A 16,641-nucleotide genomic window follows, 5' to 3' on the forward strand; every position below is an offset into this window, starting at 1 on the left:
ACAAGGGGGAGCATGCATCTGCAGTTCGTTTGGCAGGGCCCATTTCCCCCCTCTTTCCCTCCCTCCCTCTCTCTCTCTCTCTCTCTCTCTCTCTCTCTCCCTACCTCCCTCTCCCTCCCTCTCAAATAAATAAATTTTATATATTATATATATATATATATATATTTTTTTTTTTTTAACGGAAAGATTTGAGTGCCTAGGGGACCAGGAAAGAGGAAGACTTAATCTCACTGCATATCCTTTGTATCTATTGATTTTTGTACCATTCGTAAACATTCCAACTCAAGAAATATTAATTCACGTGACGTGATGCACGACCCCGTAATTCCAGTGGTCAAGAGGCTGTCTTAAAAGATAATAAAGAACTGGGTGTGGTGGCACACGCCTTTAATCCCAGCACCCGGGAGGCAGAGTTAGGAGGATCACCGTGAGTTCACGGCCACCCTGAGACTACACAGTGAGTTCCAGGTCAGCCTGGGCTAGAGTGAAACCCTACCTAGAAAAAAAAAAAAGTTGCTTTAATTTGGAGGGGGAGGGTTTGAGGAAGGGTTTTACTATAGCCCAGGCTGACCTGGAATTCTCTATGTAGTCTCAGGGTGGCCTTTAACTCATGGCGATCCTCCTATGTCTGTCTCCCGAGTGTTTGGATTAAAGGTGTGCACCACCACGCTTAGCTTCCTAATTTTTAAAACTTTTTTTAATAGTTTTATTTTTATTTATTTATTTGCGAGAAAGAGGCAGAGAGAGAAAATGGGGCACAGGGCCTCCAGCTACTGCAAACAAACTCCAGATGCATGTGCCCCTTGTGCATCTGGCTTATGTGGGTACTGGGGAATTGAACCTGGGTCCTTTGGCTTCACAGGCAAATGCCTTAACCACTAAGCCATTTCTCCAGTTCCCTAATTTTTTGGTTTGTTTCTTTGTTTTGTAGTCTCAGGATAGCCTGGAACTCATGGTGCTCCTCCTAACTCTGCCTTCCTGGTGCTGGAACTAAAGACATATGCCTGACTCCTACTTATCCAACTTTACATGGGTGGCTGGGAAATTGAACCTAGGTAACTGGGGAATTGAACTGGGCAAGTTTTGCAAGCAAGTGCCTTTAACAGCTGAGCCCTCTCCCTGGCCCCTTAAAATGTTAAATAAGATCACAAAATCAGAGGCCAGTAGAATATTGGAACAACATGCAAATTTAGGAAGGAATCTTTTTTTTTTTTTTTTTTTTGCTTTGTTTTTCGAGGTAGGGTGTCAATCTAGCCCAGGATGACCTGGAATTCACTATGTAGTCTCAGGGTGGCCTCGAACTCATGGCAATCCTCCTACCTCTGCCTCCCGAGTGCTGGGATTAAAGGCATGTGCCACCACACCCGGCTTGAAGGAATCTTTTTTATGTATTTATTTTTATTTATGAGACAGGGTCTTAGTCGATGCTGGCCTCAGACTCCCTTAAGTAGTTGAGAATAATCTTGAATTTCTGATCCCCCTGTCTCCACCTCCGTGCACTGAAATAGCAGGTGTGCAGTTTATATGGTGCTGGGGATCGAATTCCAGACCTCGTACATGATAGGCAAGTACTCTACATCCATAGCTCAGGAATTGTAATTTTCTGACTTATGTAGTTCCAGATACTAGGAATTACCAAAGTAACTGTCAAAGACAACTGGAAAAAGCTGGGCATTATGATGGCGCACGGCTTTAATCCCAGCACTCGGGAAGCAGAGGATAACCAATAAATCCAAGGCCACCCTCGACTAGATAGTGAATTCCAGGTCAGCCTGGTCTAGAGTGAGACCCTACCTCGAAAACAAAAAAATGTAATTCTGGAATTCAGGAGAGAATAAGTAATCTAGAGAAAATATAGAATTCTCTGCCTAAACATAATGGTTTATAACTTGTTAAAGGATAGTGTCCCTTCCTCACAAAAAGTGTAAAAATGCTATTCACAGCTAAAATCAGGAGGATGAAAAATAAACTGAATATTGAAAACATGAAAGCAAAGTAGCAAGTAAGAGTCTCTTGCAAAACAGAGAACCAAACCTGGACATGGTGGCGCAAGCCTTTAATGCCAGCACTCAGGAGGCAGAGGTAGGAGAATCGCCATGAATTTGAGGCCACGCTGAAACTACACAGTGAATTCCAGGTAAGCCTTGGCTAGAGTGATACCCTACCTCAAAAAACAAAAACAAACAAACAAAAAAATAGAGAACCAAAGGTATGAGAGCATCTTTTTTTAAAAAATATTTTTTTAATTTATTTATTTATTTGAGAGCGACAGACACAGAGAGAAAGACAGATAGAGGGAGAGAGAGAGAATGGGTGCGCCAGGGCTTCCAGCCTCTGCAAACGAACTCCAGATGCGTGCGCCCGCTTGTGCATCTGGCTAATGTGGGACCTGGGGAACCGAGCCTCGAACCCGGGTCCTTAGGCTTCACAGGCAAGCGCTTAGCCGCTAAGCCATCTCTCCAGCCCAAGAGCATCTTGAGTTTGTTTTTGTTTTTGATTTTTTACTATAGCTTCTATTTTTATTTATTTGAGAAAGAGAAGAGTGTGGGCATGCTACTCTTGCTGCTGCAAACAAACTCCAGACACATTTCTACTTTGTGTGTCTGGCTTTTACTTACGTGCTGGGGAATCTACACTGGACCATCAGACTTTGAAAGCAAGCTCATTTGACCGCTGAGCCATCTCTCCAGCCCTCCATCTTAAGTCTTGAGGCTAACCTAAGGGACTCGCTTTAGGCCCTGGGAACTATATGTGGTATGAATTTAAGAACATTCTAAGCTGAGAAGGGGTGTCTCTGTGTGACCAGACTGCTAACACTTCTGTGGTGTGAAAAAGTGAAGACTTCAGGCTTTATTCACTTCTTTTTCATTCTTTTTGTTTGTTTTGGGTTTTGTTTTTCAAGGAAGGGTCTTGCTATAGCCCAAGCTTACCTGGAATTTACTATGCAGTGTCCTCGAACTCACAGCAATCCTCCTACCTCTGCCTTCCAAGTGCTGGGACTAAAGACCTGCACCACCACACCCAGCTCTCTCCCTACTTCCCTGCTTCTGTTTTGTTTTTGTTTGTTTTGTTTTGCTTTTTGAGGTAGGGTCTCACTCTAGCCCAGGCTGACATGGAATTCACTATGTAGTCTCAGGGTGGCCTGGAACTCACGAAGATCCACCTACCTCTGCCTCCGAAGTGTTAGGAGTAAAGGCGTGTGTCACCACCCACCGTTCCTGCCTCTATTTTATTTTGTTTGGTTTTATTTTTGGATTTTTTGAAGTAGGATCTCACTCTAGCCCAGGCTGACTTGAAACTCACTCTGTAGTCTTATGCTGGCCTCAAACTCACAGTGATGCTCCTACCTCTGCTTTCCAAGTGCTGGGATTAAAGGCACGCACCACCATACCTAGGTTTCTCCCCTACCTCTAAACACTTCCTGGTTCCCAGTTACATCTAGAAATGTCTGACATCTCTGTGACACAAAGAATAAGGGAACAAGAGTGAGGGTTGGAGGCTACATGAGAGATGGATAGATAGATATCTAGATATAGATATATGCATCTCACCTTCCTTCAAAGAAAAAAATAAGAGAAAGAAAGGGCTGTGAATATAGCTCAGTGGGAGCATTTGCCTAGCATGCCCAAGGCCCTTGGTTCAATCTGTGATTAGAGAGAGAAGATAGGGAGAGAAAGAGAACTTAAAAAAATTTTTTTGTTATTATTTTTATTTATTTATTTGAGAGCAACAGACAGACAGAGAAAGAGGCAGAGAGAGAGAGAGAATGGGCGCGCCAGGGCCTCCAGCCACTGTAAACGAACCCCAGACTTGTGTGCCCCCTTCTGCATCTGACTAACGTGGGTCCTGGGGCCTCGAACCAGGGTCTTAGGCTTCACAGGCAAGCGCTTAACCGCTAAGCCATCTCTCCAGCCTGAGAAAGAGAACTTTGGAGGTAAAGAGTAGATCTGAGATCATGTGGGGGAAAGAAATACTAGGATAGAGTATCATTAATTCCTAAGAAAACATCTTGGGTTGGAGAAAGGGCTCAGTGGTTAAGGTACCTGCTTACAAAGCCTAATGACCCGGGTTCGATTCCTCAGTACCCATGTAAAGTCAGCAGCACAAAGTGGTACATACATCTGAAGCTCATTTGAAGCTGCTGGAGGCCCTGGCATGCCCGTTCTCTCCGTCTGTTTCCTTCTCTCTACCTCCCTTTGCTTGAAAATGAAATAAATAAAAAGAAAAGAGAGAGAGAAAAAAAAGAAAACATCTTGACCCAGGGGTGCTGACACTATAACTGGGAGGCTGAAATAGGACAACACCAAGTTTGAGGCCAGACTAGGCTGCACATAGCAAGATTAATCTATTTTATTTTTAATTTTAAAAGATCAGGCTGGAGATATGGCTTAGTGGTTAAGTGCTTGTCTGTGAAGCCTAAGAACCCCAGTTCAAGGCACAATTCCCCAGGACCCACGTAAGCCAGATGTACAATGTGGAGCATGTATCTAGTGTTCCTTTGCAGAGACTAGAGGCCCTGGAATGCCTTTTTTTTTTTCCTCTCTCTCTCTTTCTCTCTTTCTTCCTCTTTCTCTCTCTGTCTCTCAAATAAATAAATAAATAAAAATTAAATGGCAGGGATGTGGAAAAAGAGGAACTCTTCTACACTGTTGGTGAGAATGAAATCTGGTCCAGCCATTGTGGAAATAAGTGTGGAGGTTCCTAAGACAGCTAAAAATTGATCTACCATACAACCCAGCTATAGCACTCCTAGGCATATATCCTAAGGACTCATCCCATTTCCTTAGAAGTACATGCTCAGCCATGTTTATTGCTGCTCAATTCATAGTAGCTAGGAAATGGAACCAGCCTAGATATCCCTCAACTGATGAGTGGATAATGAAGATGTGGCACATTTATACAATGGAGTTCTACTCAGAGATAAAGAAAAATGAAGTTATGAAATTTGCAGGAAAATGGATGGATCTGGAAAGGATTATACTAAGTGAGGTAACCCAGGCCCAGAAAGCCAAGTGCCACATGTTCTCCCTCATACGTGGATCCTAGCTACAGATGATTGGGCTTCTGTGTGAGTAGGAAGAAAACTCAGTAGCAAAGGCCAGTAAACTAGAAAAGAAATATAAAAGCAAGAGAAAGGAAGTGAGGAGGGTACTTAATAGGTTGGTGGTGCATATATGCAAGTAGAAGAATAGATTGACAGGGGTGAAAAGGCCCAAAGTGAGGTCAGGGGAAGAGACTGAGTAAAGGAAAGGTGGAGGGAGGGCTAATCAAAATCTAAGAGGATGCAAATAAATCATATGGAATCTTCCAGTTTTGGACAATGGAACACTCAGAAGCCATAGATCATTGTTAGAAAAGTTTCAGTGCTAGGGATGGGATACCTCCAGTGAGTTATTGGCCAGGGAGGTCCCTGATGCCCCCAAAACATTATAGGCCATTGCTGAGGCCCTTGGTTTCCCACCAGGAATAGATGGTAAGACCCTATTGCTGAAGACTCCACATACTTGGGCTGCAAGGCCACTGAGAAATTCTGCTGGAACTGAGCTGATAACCTCCTCCATGTAGACCAGCTGACAGAAAGCTGGAAGAAGCCATTCTACATGTAGTTCAATGGGAGAAAGAGATACCACCAGTGAAGATACTCAACAGTGGACACTGCAAGCCTTAGAATTGGCCAGCTAGCCCAAATGAGCCAACGGTGCAATAGTGGCATGTCTGTCATGGTGGAAACCAACTGCCCTCCAATTGGATTGGAGGCCTGCTCCATTGGGGGGAAACACATCCCTGATACTGACAACTTAAAACAGGGGTAGTCATGAGCCCTAGGGGTGTAACATCTGCTGATGTCTGGATAAATGTATATACTATGCTTATCAAACTGCCCAGTAAGTACTTCTCTTAATATTTATACCCTTATATTAATGCTACTCTCACTTTGGGTAGAGAATCTTCTCTTTTCAGATGGCAGTGACTTTGGGATGACTCAGAAGGCATCATAGTGCTGGAAAGAAGTGACTGGAGTACTGAGAAACATCTCAATCACAACTTCCAAGGCTCAGGGTCCATTGCGGAAGAGGTGGCAGGAAGAATTTAAAGGCCAAAGGAAGGGGAGGACTCCTTACAACGTGCTCCCTCCAGACATAAAATGGCCTGGACATCCATGACCTCATAGTGCCTGACACTACCTACACAAGACCATCATAAGAGGAGGAAAAGACCATGACATCAAAATACAAGAGAGACTGATTGAAATGGGGAGGGGATATGATGGAGAATGGAATTTCAAAGGGGAAAGTTGGTGGGGGGAGAGAGGGTATTACCATGGGATACTTTTTATAATCATGGAAAATGTTAATAAAAATTGAGAAAAAAATTAATAAAGAATATATCTTAAAATTATTTTTTTAAATTTTTATTTATTGGTTATTTATTTGAGAGAGAGACACACACAGAGTGAGGGAGGAAGAGGGAGAGAATGGGCTCACCAAGGCCTTCAGCACTGCAAATGAACTCCAGATGCATGCACCACCTTGTGCTTCTGGCTTAGGTGGGTCCTGGGGAATCGAACTGAGTTCCTTTGGCTTTGTGGGCAAACGCCTTAACTGCTAAGCCATTCCTCCAGCCCTATTTTATTTTTAATTTTATTTCAGACCCTGTCTTTATTTTTTTTAATATTTTATTATATTTATTTAGTTGAGAGAAAGAGGAAGATTATATATATATATAGGAAGGTGGGGGGAGAGAATGGGTGTGTCAGGGCATTCGGCCACTGCAAGTGAACTCCACATGCATGCACCACCTTGTACATATATGGGTACTGGGGAATCGAACCTGGCTCCTCAGGCTTCACAGCCAAACACCTTAAGCACTAAGCCATCTCTCCAGCCCTATCTTACTTTTTTTAAAATTTGCAAACAGAGAAAGAAAGAGAAAGAGGAAGCCAGGCGTTTGGCGCATGCCTTTAATCCCAGCCCTTGGGATGCGGCAGAGGAAGGAGGATTGCTGTGAGTTCAAGGTCACCCTGAGACTACATAGTAAATTCCAGGTCAATCTGAACCAGAGTGAGACCCTACCTCAAACAAACAAACAAACAAACACAAATAAAAAGAGTTTTTCCTTTTCAGAGTCTCCTTGTCGACGTGGAGTTTGTTTTTCTTCCTGCAGCTGCCTCTGCCTCCGCGACCACCGCCGCGACCCCTCCCCGCCGCCCCAGCCCCAGCCCCACACAAGTGACAGAGGACCTAGCGAAACAGTTGGCAAGCTACAAAGCTCAGCTCCAGCAAGTAGAAGCTGCACTATCTGGAAATGGAGAAAATGAAGATTTACTGAAACTGAAGAGATTTACAAGAAGTTAAGAGAATTAACCAAAGACCTTCTGTCAACTCAACCTTCGGAAACTTACAAGTTCAGACAGTTTTGCTTCTACTCAACCCGCTCATTCTTGGAACGTAGGAGACGAGTGTCTGGCAATCTGGAGTGAAGATGGACAGTGTTATGAAGCGGAGATTGAGGAGATAGATGAAGAAAATGGCACTGCTGCAATCACCTTTGCTGGTTATGGAAATGCTGAGGTGACTCCACTATTGAACCTCAAGCCTGTAGAAGAAGGAAGGAAGGCCAAGGAGGACAGTGGCAACAAACCCATGTCAAAAAAGAAATGATTGCCCAGCAGCGTGAATATAAAAAAAAGAAAGCTTTGAAGAAAGCACAGAGAATAAAAGAACCTGAGCAAGAAAGAGAAGATCAGAAGGTGAAATGGCAACAATTCAACAACAGAGCTTATTCTAAAACCAAGAAAGGCCAGATTAAGGAGGATTTTTGCTTCACCTGAAAGTGTAACTGGCAAAGTTGGAGTAGGAACTTGTGGAATTGCTGACAAGCCTATGACGCAGTATCAAGATACATCCAAATACAACGTCAGGCATTTGATGCCTCAGTAATCACAAGGACTATCGGATATCACCTCTGCGGGGCTTTACATTTACCTTTTTATCCTTATATTTTTCTAAAGGTAAATTACTTATTGGATGAGTAAGGAATATGCATTGTCTTTGACTTCAGTAGAATGAAACTTGAAGGAATTGCATTTGATAACTGCTTTTCATTTAACTTTTCATTACTACTTAACCACAGTTCCCTTTGTTGATTAAGGCAACTTTTCTAGACAGATGCTGCTTAAGTCAGCACTTAGACGACCTCCCACTTACCTGGTGTTATCTGTAGACATTCTGTAAGTCATAACCTGGGATTTTCAGGTGCTTTGCACTTGACTCATTCTAGCAATTCACTGGATCATCAAGGTAAAACACCAACCTGCTAAATATTTTTCTTCCTTTATCTTCAATATTAAAACCTAGCCATTGTCCAGACAAGCCTAAATATAGGTTAATTCATAAATGGCAAGGTTTATTTTGAGGGTTTGCTTTTCCTTCAATAACTTGTTTTCCAGGCCCATTAGGTCATTTCTACAGTTGGTCCACCACTATTGTTTTTCCTTGAGTTCTGTCTAAAAAACCATGTTTAGGATGAGCTCCCCTCTATGTTTTTTTTTTAAATGTGTGTGTGTGTGTATGTATGTAAGTACTGTATGTTTTTCCCTTGGTTGATTCCTCACTTGCGGTAGCGGTACCATTTTTTGGCTGTGTCATGTTTATATGGGAAAATAAAAGGCTGATGTGTAGCCCTGTATACAGTTGTAGATACTATTTTTGTAAAGAAAAAAAAAAAAACCCAAGGCTAAATTAATGAACAAGAGTACTGAATGTTTCATGATTAAGATTTCGTGTATTTCTTGTGCATTAATCTAACCATAATTTCCCTGTATATTATGTTCATGTAGCTGAGTTTGTAAGTTTTACTAACTAGATCAAGTTGAAAGCATTTGTTGGTATAAATGAACATCACTATTATCCAAGTTGAGTTTAAGCCCAATACATGCATAGAGAAAGGATCTTGCTATTAATGGAAGAAGATAATTTTTAGGATGTGTGTTAATTTCGTTTTGTATGTTCAACTTTCATTAAAATAAAATGTTTCAAAAAATAAGTAAAAAGAAAGAAAGAAAGAAAGAAAGAAAGAAAGAAAGAAAGGGGGAAAATAGAGACAGAATGGCACACTAGGGCCTTCAGCCCCTGCAAGCGAACTCCAGATGCATGTGCCACCTTGTGCATCTGGCTTATGTAGTTCTTGGGCCCTTTGGCTTTGCAGGCAAGTGCCTTAACCCTTAGGCAATCTCTCTAGCCCAAGCCCTGTCTTTAAAGAAACGATATCTATTTTTTTTTTTTTTCTAGTTTTTCTAGGTAGAGTCTCACTCTAGCTCAGGCTGACCTGGAATTCACTATGGAGTCTCAGGGTGGCCTTGAACCCACAGCAATCCTCCTATCTCTGCCTCCCAAGTGCTGGGATTAAAGGTGTGTGCCAACACACCCGGCTAAGAAAGATATCTATTTTTTAAAATTATTTATTTATTTGAGAGTGACAGACAGAAACAGGCAGATAGAGAACGAGGGAGAATGGACGTGCTAGGGCCTCCAGCCACTGCAAATGAACTCCAGACGTGTGTGCCCCCTTATGCATCTGGCTAACATGGGTCCTGGGGAATTAAGCCTCGAACTAGGGTACTTAGGCTTCACAGGCAAGCAGTTAACTGCTAAGCCATCTCTCCAGCCCAAGATATCTTTTTTGTTTTTTGAGGTGGGGTCTCACTCTAGCCCAGACTGACCTGGAATTCACTATAGAGTCTCAGTGTGGCCTCGAACTCACAGCAATCCTAACTCTGCCTCCCGAGTGCTGGAATTAAAGGAATGCGCCACCACACCCGACAAGACCTCTATTTTTTTTTAAATATTTATTTATTTGAGAAGAGAATGAGGCAGAGAGAGAGAGGTGCGCCAGGGGCTCTAGCCACTGCAAACGAACTCCAGATGTATGAAGTCCCCTTGTGCATCTGGCTAACATACCCTGGAGAGTCGAATAGGGATTCTTTGACTTTGCAGGCAAGCACCTTAACCACTAAGCCATCTCTCCAGACCAAGAAAAAAATTCTTTTTTTAAATTTCAAATTTTTATTAACAACTTCCATGATTATAAAAAATATCCCAAGGTAATACCCTCCCTCCCCCCACTTTCCCCTTTAAAATCCATTCTCCATCATATCCCCTCCCCATCTCAATCAGTCTCTTTTATTTTGATGTCATGATCCTCCTTTTATGGATAGTCTTGCATAGGGAGTGTCAAGCACTGTGAGGTCATGGATATCCAGGCCATTTTGTGTCTGGGAGGAGCACGTTGTAAGGGGTCCTACCCTTCCTTTGTCTCTTACATTCTGTCCACCACCTCCTCATTAGACCCTGAGCCTTGGAAGGTGTGATAGAGATGTTACAGTACTGAGCACTCCGGTCACTTCTTTCCAGGACCATGATGCCTTCGGAGTCATCCTAAGGTCACTGCCATCTGAAAAGAGAAGATTCTCTACCAAAAGTGAGAGTAGCATTAATATAAGGATATGAACATTAAGAGAAGTGCTTACTGGGCAGTTTAATAAGCATAGTATATACAGTTAGCCAGACAGCAGCAGACATTACACCCCCTAGGGCTCATGACTACCCTTGTTTTAAGTTTTCAGTATCAGGGATGTATTCCCTCCCATGGAGTGGGCCTCCAGTCCAGTTAGAGGGCAGTTGATTTCCACCATGACAAATGTGTCACTATTGTACCCATTGGCTCATTTGGCCTGGCTGGCCAAATATAAGGCTTGCAGTGTCCACTGTTGAGTATCTTCACTGGTGATTTCTCTCTCTCCCATTGAACTGCAAGAAGAATGGCTTCTTCCAGCTTTCTGCCAGCTGGTCTACATGGAGGAGGTTATCAGCTCAGTTCCAGCAGGATTTCTCAGTGGCCTTGCAGCTCAAGTATGCGGCATTTTCAGCAATAGGGTCTTACCATCTATTCCTGGTGGAAACCAAGGGCCTCGGCAATGGCCTATAATGTTTTGGGGGCATCAGGGACCTCCCTGGCCAATGACTCACTGGAAGGTATCCCATCCCTGGCACTGAATATTTTCTAGTAACAATCTGTGGCTCCTGAGTGTTCCATTGTCCAAAAAAGTAAGATTCCATATGATTTATTTGCATCCTCTTAGATTTTGATTAGCCCTCCCTCCACCTTTCTTTTACTTAGTCTCTTCCTCTGACCACATTTTTGGCCTTTTCACCCCCATTAATCTATTCTTTTACTTACATATATACAATACCATCCTATAAAGTACCCCCCTCCTTTCCTTTCTCTTGCCTTTATATTTCTTTTCTAGTTTACTGGCCTTTGCTACTGAGTTTTCTTCCTACTCACATAGAAGTCCAATCATGTGTATTTAGGATCCACATATGAGCGAGAACATTTGATGCTTAGTTTCTGGGCCTGGGTTACCTCACTTAGTACCAGGTGAAATTTTATTTAATTTATTTTATTAATTAATTTATACAGTCAAGTTGGTACCATTGTTAGGCTCGTCCATGTCCTACTCCCTCCCTGTGGCCCCTCCTTGTTGAGGTACATGGGTCATGCATTGTGGAGTTAGCCCACAGTTACAGGTAGGAGAAATGTCTCTGTGTATCATGATCCAACATGTGGCTCTGACATTCTTTCCACCCCCTCTTCTGCAAAATTTCCCTGAGCCATGTTCGGTTCATTTTTGGTCTTCTTCAGTAATGAGGTGTTTGGGAGCCTCTGTGTCTCTGGATCTCTGATTTGGTAGGAGTTGACTGTTGTCTGTGTCAATCTCCTTCATCCTTGTGCTGGTACCAGGTTCAGCAAGAAAACAGCACCCTTGCTTGTTTCGCCAATTGTTCTTAGTTTCATCTGGGGCCCTTCTGAGGTATGATGGGGCAGCTCTTTCCTTAGGAACTGCATCTATCTGAAAAAGTGAAGCAGATTCTCCACCGGAGAGTAAAGTTAGCACCAGACACATGGGATAACCCTTTCTTTTTTTTAATAGAGAATTAAATAGGTGTAGGCCCTCTTGTAGCCCATGATTGGTGGTAGCTTGATAATGGAGGGTGGGCTTGTTTGGATATGGTTCTGACTTGTTTCCCAGCTCCAGCTATGGATCCTGTTCCACTGAGGGGATCAGTTAGCCAAATCAAGAGCAGTTGGTTCCCCACCATGGCTGTGCGCCACTATTGCACTGTGTGAGCATCATGACAGGTTATTTGCTGCTAAGTAGGTTAGACCATGAGTTGCTTAAATGAAAATAAATGCTGGTGAGGATGTGGAGAATTAGGAACCTTCATCCACTGTTGGTGGGAATGTAAGATGGTACAACCACTTTGGAAAGCAATATGGACACTCCAGAAAAAAAAAAGATTCTTAACTGATAGATACCTTGTCTTCGGCTGGAGAGATGGCTTAGTTGTTAAGGCGCTTGCTTGCCTGCAAAGCCAAAGGACCCAGGTCCAACTCCTCAGAACCCATGTAAGCTAGATACACAAGTTGATGCATGCATCTGGAGTTCGTCTGCAGTAGCTGGAGGCCCTGACACAACCATTTTTTATCTCTCTCTCTCTCTCCACCTGTCTATTTTTGTATCTTTCTCTCAAATAAATACATAAAAATAATCTTTATTTTTGTTTTTGTTTTTGTTTTTTTGAGGTAGGGTCTCACTTTGGTCCAGGCTGACCTGGAATTAAGTCTGTAGTCTCAGGGTGGCCTCGAACTCACAGTGATCCTCCTACCTCTGCCTCCCAAGTGCTGGGATTAAAGGTGTGTGCCACCACACCTGGTTTAAAAATAATCTTTTTTTCGCCAGGCGTGGTGGCGCACGCCTTTAATCCCAGCACTTGGGAGGCAGAGGTAGGAGGATTGCCATGAGTTCAAGGCCACCCTGAGATGACAGAGTTAATTCCAGGTCAGCCTGGACCAGACTGAGACCCTACCTCGAAAAAAAAAAAAAAAAAAAAAAACAACAATAAAAAAATAATAATAATCTTTTTTTCCTGGAGCTGGAGAGATGGCTCAGCAGTTAAGACCTTTGCCTGCAAAGCCTAATAACCCAGGTTCAACTCCCCAGTACAATTTAAAGTCAGATGCACAAAGAGGTGCACACATCTGGAGTCAATTTGCACAGGGTGGAGGTCCTGGAGCACCCATATTCTCTGTCTTCGTTTCTCTCTTCCTCTGTTTGCAAATAAATAAATAAAATTTAAAAAGAATATTTAAATATTTTATTTATTTATTTGTGAGAAACAGATGATTAATTCTGTGTAAATAAGCTTTCAATCCACCTCCCTAATTCCTACCTACAAAATGGGGCAAAATGGGCTGGGCATGGTGGCACAAGCTTTTTTTTTTTTAAGTTTTTTTTTTGTTGTTGTTTGTTTATTTTTACTTGAGAGTGGCAGAGAGAGAGAGAGAGAGAGAGAGGGAAAGAGAGAGGCAGATATATAGAGAGAATGGGCACACTAGGGCCTCCAGCCACTGCAAACCGAACTCCAGATGCGTGCGCTCCTTGTGCATCTGGCTAACGTGGGTCCTGGAGAATTGAGCCTTGAACCAGGGTCCTCAGGCTTCACAGGCAAACGTTCAACCACTAAGCCATCTCTCCAGCCCGGCACAAGCTTTTAATCCTAGTACTTGGGAGGCTGAGGTAGAAGGATAGCCGTGAATTCCAAGCCAGCCTGAGACTAATTTAATTCCACATCAGCCTGGGCTAGAGCGATACTTTACCTCAAAGAAAAGGGCAGAGTGGAGGGGTAGCGCGGTAGACTGCTTGTCTGGCAGGTAGAAGGCCCCGAGTCCCTCTCCCAGAGTAACTAGTTGACGAATCAGTGTTTCTAGAGCCAGCCAGGAGTGTTCATGCTTCTGATCCCAGAATGTTGGAAACAGGAGAATTGCTGCAATTTTGAGGCCAGTCTGGTCCACCTAGTGAGTTTAAGGCCAGCCTTCAATATAAAATGAGACCTTGCATTAGAAACCTCACCCTTCCACAAAAGAGCAGGATGGTGATTTGTCACTGTAATCCAGCACTTCCGAGCACAGGCAGGAGGGTTAGGAAGTTCGTCATCCTTGGCTACATAGTAGGTGACAGGCCAGCCTGGGCTACGTGAGATTCTGTCTGGAAAGAAAACAGATAGGGGCTGGGCAGATGGCTGTATTGACTAATGGACTCGTCCTGCAACTCTGAGTACCTGCGCTCAGATCCCCAGGCCCATGTAAAAGCTAGAAACTTTAATCCCAACACGTCTAAGGCAAGTGTCGAAGTGAAGATGGAGAAGTTCCCAGAAGCTGATGACAGAGAAGTGAACAAGAGACCTTGACTCAAAATGAGATGGAAAGGGCTGGGGTTAAAGCAGTTGAAGGCATTTACTTGCAAATCCTGTGGACCTGGGTTTGATTCCCCAGTACCCACGTAAAGCCAGGTCTACCAAGTGGCATATACAGCTGGGCGTGGTGGTGCACTCCTTTAATCCCAGCACTTGAGAGGCAGAAATAAAAGCATTGCCATGAGTTTGAAGCCACCTTGAGACTACATAATGAATTCCAGGTCAGTGAGTTTTGAGTGAGACCCTCTCTCAAAAACAAACAAATGAAAAAAAAAAAAATCTAGAAAAAAATGAGGTGGAAGGCGAGGATCAGCCTAAGTGTCCTCTGACCTCCACACCCATGCCACGGCACGCACCTGCCTGTATCCACACACATGAACATACACACATGCACATCAGAGAAACAAACAAACAAACAAATAGCTAAATCAGACAATAGGGCCTAGTAGCACATGCCTTTAATCTCAGCAGAAGCAGAGGTAGGATTGCTGTGAGTTCAAGGCTACTCTGCAACTACAGAGTTTCAGGTCAGCTTGGTCTACAGGGAAACCCTACCTCGAAGAAAACAAACAAAACAACACAAACAAACAAAAAAGGTTAACCCAGAACACTCATTTTTCACTTAAATGCTTCAAAGTTAGAACATTTCATTCCATTTTTTTTCTGATTACATTTTTATTCCCCTAGGGAGGAAGATCAGTATCTCTTTAAAAGCCAAATTCAGGAGGGAACTGATTCTTATTAGCAAGGGCTAATTTCCAAAGGCCTTGCATAAAGACCTAGAAATTAGTGAATAAAGCCAAGCAGTCCATGTCCACGCTGGTGGGTCTAAATCAGTACATCCAGTTTAACAAAAAGACTTTGATATAATCTACTAAAATTGTAGATATGGGCTACAAAGAAAGCTTGGTGGTTAAGCCACTTACCTGCGAAGCATTAGGACCCATATTCAACTGCCAAAGCTCCCACATAAGCCAGACGCACAGGGCAATGCATGGGAAAGGTCACACATGCACACAAGGTGGGCATGCATCTGGAGTTTGATTATAGTGGCTGGAGGCCCTGGCATGCCAACTCTCTCTCTTTCACAAAAAAAAAGGCCAGTCTGGGGGAGAGATGGCTCAGTGGTTAAGGCACTTGACTGCAAGACCTAGAAACTCATGTTCAGGTGTCCAGGTCCCATGTAGCCAGACGCAGTGATGCAAGTGCACAGTGTCGCCAAGCACACAAAGGGGCACACGCCTTTGGGGTTTGTTTGCAGCAGGCTGAGACGTGCCTATTCTCCCTCTCCCGCTCTCAAAAAAAAGGCCAGTCTGTTGGGCTTGCCTCAAAAAAAAAATTGTAGATGTGTGCACACTTTACGTCCAAAATAGTCCCATTACTAGATATATAGAATTTACTTACTTATTTATTTGAAAGAGAGAATCTAGGTGTGCTAGGGTGTCCCACTGCTGCAAATGAACTCCAGCCTCATGCACCACTTTGTGTGCCCAGCTTTCTGTGAGTACTAGGAAATTGAACCCAGGCCATGAGGCTTTGCAAGCAAGCACATTTAACCACGGTGCAATCTTCTCAGCCCGAAATATATAGAAATTAAAATATCAGTATTCAGCACTTGGGAGGCAGAGGTAGGAGGATCACTATGAGTTCAAGGCCACCCTGAGACTACATAGTAAATTCCAGGTCATCCTGAGCTAGAATGAGACCCTATCTCAAAAAAAAAAAAATTCAGTATTACATTCAAGAATATTCACAGCAGTAGTGCTCCTCATTGCCTCAAACTGAAAATATCCCCAATGTCTAAGCTTAAAATTGCTTTTTATTGGGGCTAGAGAGAGGGTTCAGTGTTTGAGGGTGCTTGCTTGCAAGGTCTAAGGGCCTGGGCTCTACTCTCCAGTGCTCAGAGCCACATGCAGGTACATGCATCTGGAGTTAGTTTGCAGTGACAATAATTCCTGGTGTGCCTATCCCTCTCTCTCATTCTTTCTCTGTCTCTAGTTGCAAATAAATAAGTACATTTTTTTCTTTTTTGGTCTTTCGAGGTAGGGTCTCACTCTAGTCCAGGCTGACCTGGAATTCACTCTATAATTCAGAGTGGCCTTGAACTCATGATGATCCTCCTACCTCTGCCTCCCAAGTGCTGGGATTAAAGGTATGTGTCACCATGCCCGGATAGATTTTTCTTTTTTTTATTATTATTTTATTTATTGATTTGACAAAGAAAGAGGGAGAGACAGAGAGGGAGAGAATGGGAGCATGAGGGGCTCCAGCCACTGCAAGTAAACTCCAGATGCGGGCTCCCCTTTTTGCATCTGGCTAACATGGG

The sequence above is a fragment of the Jaculus jaculus genome, chromosome 9 (assembly GCF_020740685.1).
Source record: "Jaculus jaculus isolate mJacJac1 chromosome 9, mJacJac1.mat.Y.cur, whole genome shotgun sequence".
In the NCBI taxonomy this organism is placed as follows: domain Eukaryota; kingdom Metazoa; phylum Chordata; class Mammalia; order Rodentia; family Dipodidae; genus Jaculus; species Jaculus jaculus.